We start from the raw sequence: 6097 nt of genomic DNA on the forward strand, positions 1-6097 counted from the left end.
TTTAAGTGCAAATGTTTTATCAGTTTTTTCAGAATTTCAAAATAAAGGCGTATCTTAAAGATGACGATATGTTTCAATGTTTTCACTTTGCATCGATGATATCTGATCGTTGATCCCTGAATTGATATATTGATCCAGATCGATGTATCGTTACACCCCTACTTGCTATTGTTAGGAGTTTAAGGAAGCTTGTCCACACATTAAAATAAACCACCAACATTACAAATACTGTATGATTTCGGTGATGCCAACAATCATGGATTATATTACAGCTATTTGAAGGGATCCAGATCATATCTTTTGGGTTTTTAAAAACCACTGACCTTCACCAACAAAAGTACTACTTGGTTGCATTGCATCTCAGTTGTGAATGATCCAACTGTTTTGAACAAGTAGCCTGACTAGCAAATAGATGAAAAATGCATTGACTGGCTTCTCATGACCCAAACTTACATTATTTGATAACTGGGGCCTTACTTTGTGAGGAGAATACATACAGTATATGGACAATAAAATGAATGGCTGTCACCCAGTTTGCATAGTTTTCCTTCACATATAACTAAGAAACCCTCAAAAGCTCAGCTCAGTTGAGATTAACTTAACTCTGAATTAATCTTGTCCCCTAACAATTATGTTCATATACTTCTATGTTCTCTGTGAACATAGGTTCATACTGAACACAGCTACAAAACCTTCACTGTCAACGTATTTCATTCATGTTTTATACAATATCTACTCATGGCAACTAAAGCATGCAGACACTTTTTATGGTTATGTTAAAAGGGGCAACATCATTGTGCATATAAATGTGTGTACCTGGAGTGCCGACCAACCTCATGGATCAGAAAACATGTGATTCAACAAGCCATTCAGATGTCACATGCAGGATCATTAGAATATATCGCCCACAGCTTGAGAACTACCTTTGCAAAGGTGATCCAGACAGACAGTGAATACACGTATATTCAGACAGACAGTATGAGGAATAAGTGTGTGTTGTTTGAGCATTACAGCATGTGAACATGTTCTTTTAGAAACCCAAAATACAAGTATGAACTTGGAAAATGAGTATGTTATGTCCCCTTTAAGGCAAGTCACAACACTTGGTTAAGGTTGGGGAAAGATTCAGGTCTTGGTTTAATACTGGAAGAGTCAAAGCTGGCGTAAAGCACACCATATTTAACCAAAACCACAATATTTTCACAACATTAAAGTAGCCTAAATTTAGCAACTTAACAACACACAATTCCCTGTCTCCAGTGTCAAAGCCCTGCAGTTAGTTCACTCGCCATTCACCCTGACCAGCTCTCTGCGACTGTGTAACACTTTGTGGATGAGAAAAATCGTTTACATGTTCGCACAACGCCAAACTTTTTCAAAAGAGACTCAGTCGGAGGGCATATCTTCTTAAGATCACTCTTACTTAAGACATGGATCATTAAAACTTGTGTATAGGTTTAATTAGCGCAACTGCCTATGAGGTCACTCCCATATCAATCTCTTCTGTGCACTGATGCCTGGCTGGAGCAATACATCACACACCCCAGTGTGCAGAAAATGCAATGAGAGAGAGCATTTTGTGTGTGTTTTAGAGAGAGAAAGAGAGCAGAGATGAAATAGTATACAGTACATAGTGTGTATAAAAAAATAGAGACAGTAAAAGCACACTCGCACACAAATGCAGAGCAGATGTCCAGTGTACAGTGTGGACTTAATGAGCCATGAATGATACGAGAGGCAAGTGGAGATGCCTGTCCCTATCTGTTCAGAGACAGGCTGTGGTTGGGACACATCTGGTACCTGCCCACCCCCCCTCCCTGCTGCACCTGTGCTTTAGATGCTCAGGGACAGTTGTGAAGCAAACCACAATTATGACCTCAACCTTGCCATTTGTACCCATCTGATTTTCATCTATTACACAGTATTTAAGAGAAGTAGACTTCATTTACTGTATATTTCAGGGCTGTCCTCAACGAAAGACATTTTTCAAGCGACTAATCGATTAGTTGATTTAATTGACAGATATGGAAAAGTGAGTTTCCCCACAAACAACAAAAGCACAACTTTAAGTCTTGTATTTACCAGAGATGTGCACATAAGTTTCTTAGAAATAAATCATTCATGAAAAAAAGCATAAAAAAAACACTAATCGACTAAAGAAATCTTAGTCGACTAAGACCAAAACAACCGACTAAAGTATTTCACATTTCACATTATGCGTAACTACTCCTTTAACGCAATTTGTAACCTCGTCGGCAGCCATTCATAATCACACAAATATTTTACTTTCTATACATTGTGAACTTGTGAACTACAGCATTTCAGTCAGAGACACTTACGTCAAGGGATTGACCATTTATAGCAAATGGGTGTACAGTTAGATTTTGCAGAAAAGGCATTGGCAAGGATTTTTGCTGAGAGATCATCCCCAGAACAAAATTATTGCTCCCGGCTTTATAAGTATTAGTAGAGAGCACATTGGAAACCCCAAAAGAACAGAGGCACTGCGACCTGCGATCATAAATCTATGCAACAAGCATTGCAACTTCCCTTGAATGCTATCAAAGCCCTTCTCATCTTAGTTGTAACTCAATAATATGAATTACTCTCAGATTACGATACGGCAAGATATTAACAGTATATGGATATTATTCATAAACTACAATTAATCTGGATAATGTAAAGAAATGCATGTTACTTTTATGCAAGCCAGGCCTCAACTCCTCTCTTAAAGCTAACCAAATAAGCTATATATATATATATTACATTATGATGTGAATAACCATAAACCAAAGTTTTAATCAAGAATTATCTAATGATCAGCTAAATAGCATGCATGTGGTAATAAAAAAACAACAACACAACTCACAACAGACTGGGGCAAATGCTCAGGTGCTCAAAACTATTCAACACATGCACCAGTACTCATAACCACTGTGCACATTAGTAACAAGGCAAGTACATATGCCAGACGACTCCACAAGAAATTAGCTTATACCACTGCAAATGAATACACCTACATTGCAAATCAATATGCATAGCCCACAAATGAATACACATGTGTATTCATTTGTGGGCTATGCATATTGATTTAAATTGCAAATTAATACATATTAGATTCAGCAGCAAACTGAGCAAACCAGCAGCACAGCATCTCCTACAGCATGCAGAAGCCATAAGTACCAATAATTCAAGCTCATCACCACATGAATCATAAACAGCAACAACACAGTAACAAAGCTGAAGCAACTGTCACTAGCCATGAATAAAAGCTAAATCTGCACAGCAGCACTTACTTTAGAGTCGAGGTTGAAGTCTGCAGAATAGTCTCCAGGTACATGGTGGTGGTCCAACAGCAAACAACAGGGACACCAGGCCTCCATCCGGGCATCTGAACGGGTTGGTAGTTCGACCAGCAGCTGACCACCGCGGATAGCAGACGATGCGCAGCACACCGTGATTATTTAGATACCAGAAACTCATCTACAGTAGCCTAATACTGTCAGGTCAGCTGTGGCAGTAAATAATAAACAGCGTTGTCATAAGGAAAGTAACAGTGATGCGTGACAACGTCGTAATGTCCGCGCTGTACACCTGCATGAACATGATTGGAAGTTATTCACACCTGCTGTGAATGAGCCAATCATTGTAAAGCACATTGGCAACAGCTGATGCCAATCAGCCAATCAGCCAATGAGCCAAGCCTGACTGGCTGTAGCACTCTGCTTGAACTAACTATGCTTAATTTTACACATAAAGTTTCAGTGGAGGTAAATAAGTGAATAAATCAAACGGTACACCTGCAAACACGGCTCTGAGTGTGCTAATGACTCGATCAACAGGTGTGGGTGGGCTATAACATGCCCGAAAAGTTGATATACTATAGATAGATATATTTTTTGTTTTTTTTGTTGTTTTATACATTTATCCTTTCATATTGCAATATATTGTTATTAATTGTTTTTTATTTGTTTGTTTGTTTTATTAACACAACAAACATTATTTTTCTTCTTTATTGTTTTCTTCCATTTACATGCATTTTCTTTTTTAAATATCTATATATTGTAATTTGCTTAATGAATTGCATATATGTATATATATGTTTTTGTTTTTATTTTGTTCTTTTTTTTAATTTTTATTTATTATTGAATTGACGCTTTGGCAACATTGTTCACCTGACAGTCATGCCAATAAAGCAAATTGAATTGAATTGAATTGAATTGAATTGATAGATAGTAGTAGATATAGCCTGTAGTGGGAATCAGTGCAAACATTAGCAACCAGACTGATTTTAGATTTCACTTTCCCACACTAGAAGCCAGTTAGCTTAGCTTTTCCAAATGCTGAATGTTGCAATGAGGCAGATGTCCTTCACGAAACATAGCCAACGTTCATAGGTTATGCAGGGCTATGATGACTCCATGGCTCCAGTCGATAGCGTACAAAGGAAGGTGAGTGTGGCCCAATCCCAATGTCCCCCTTAAATCCTAAACCCTGAATTTTTACGGTCCTGGTTAACCCAGTGTTTCACGTCACAACGCTATGAATTGTGGGTAATTCCCTCAGGCAAAGTCTGCAGAATTGCAGACTTACGGGAAGTGTGCATAAAAGGTTTAAAATGTCTGCGAGAGAGCCGTCATGCGTCACTTGACGATTTGACAGTGGGGCCGCCCTATCACTCGTGGATTTAGCGGGAATGTGCCTTAAAGTCCTTAAAGGTTTGGGCCTGTGTCTCCTAGCAACACTGGGTCTCAAATGCCAGTCAACAGCTGCCATGGGAAACGCCCACCCTGAGGCTTGAATCTGTTAATACTGTTTCCACAAATTGTCCATCCTCTTTTGAAAAGTGGAAACGAATAGCTGTCATAGTTTACATATCCTTATACAAAAAGTGAGGAGAAGTCAACATTCAGTTTGCCTTTAAGTAGCTCTCCGGTAATGCTCTATGCACTGATCATGTATAGGCCTACAGGGTTGACAACTAGGCTACTGATAACTACTGTAGCATGCAACCTTACCAAATATGACCCACCTTTGTGCCACCTTTGTGCTGTTTATTCAAGTCCTGTAGTCCTTAAATGTTTTTGTATACACTCGTTTGATCCTATTTTAGGAACACTGCTGTATCCCCGCTGAGAAAAACATCCAGGCTACCCCACCGTCACTCAGACCTGGAAATATGTCTGAAAATGAATGAAATGGATTGATGTATTTTCTTAATTTACTTAATGTATTGTTCCAACAAAGGACAAAGGAGGTTTAATGGTTTTAGTGGAGAGTGATTAAAATATGGAGAGGGTGATTATAATAGGACAGAAAGGGAAATGAGAAAGGGAAGTGAGAGATATCAAGGATGAATGAGGGATGATGGCAATGCAACGGAGCCAGAGAGGGAAATCTCAGGAAGGAAGCATGGAAATGAATGGTGGTCTGTTGTTAGCCCATTGGTCTACAGCTAGCTCTGTCAGGGGCACAGATGACCCAAAACCAGAAACTCTCCCTGCTGTCGCCCACCTCCAGAGACCTCCGTGGCACTGACCTAATTCAGACTGATTGATCTTCTTCCAAGCCCTCAAATGTGACCTCTCAGCCGCTTTCCTCTACCTCACAACTACAAATCTGGACTGGAAACTTTCATTTCTGAGGGTGTTGATGTTTTTAATTGATCTGTTATGCCTATCATTTATTTACATAGATGCATATTATATAGAAAAGTCAACAAGTCTGTCTGACTATTATTGTGTTACTGCTTTTTTTGTGGTGCTTTTGCTTGACAGTGAGAAAGCAGTTTAATATCAAAAGAGTATAAAGATACAGAAAGGAGAATAGCAGTGTTTAGAAAATTGTACAATCAGGCAGTGTTATTGTTTAATAAGGTTAAATGCGCTGAAAAGCATCTCAGGAACTGCTGTTATAGCCCGTTTCTGAGAGGAAAATGTTTTGTTTACTTTTCTGAAGAATTTGTGCCATACCGTGCACAGGATGTGTCTGATGGTACTTCACTTAATCGTTTGATGATCCAACTCGAAGTAGTAAATTGGAGATTTTTTGTTTTCTCTCTCCTTGCACAAATTCTGTTCATAATAATATCACAGTA

The 6097-nt window shown here is 38.8% G+C and overlaps 1 long non-coding RNA gene across 1 annotated transcript; it reads left to right on the forward strand.

The window, feature by feature from the left end:
• The first annotated feature begins 3805 nt into the window (after window positions 1-3805).
• LOC141770195 (uncharacterized) lies at window positions 3806-5678 on the forward strand. Its single transcript, XR_012594457.1, has 2 exons — window positions 3806-3842; window positions 5114-5678. It is a non-coding gene; the product is annotated as an uncharacterized LOC141770195 (long non-coding RNA).
• Window positions 5679-6097: the final 419 nt, after the last annotated feature.

Source organism: Sebastes fasciatus, chromosome 6, assembly GCF_043250625.1.
Source record: "Sebastes fasciatus isolate fSebFas1 chromosome 6, fSebFas1.pri, whole genome shotgun sequence".
Taxonomy (NCBI): domain Eukaryota; kingdom Metazoa; phylum Chordata; class Actinopteri; order Perciformes; family Sebastidae; genus Sebastes; species Sebastes fasciatus.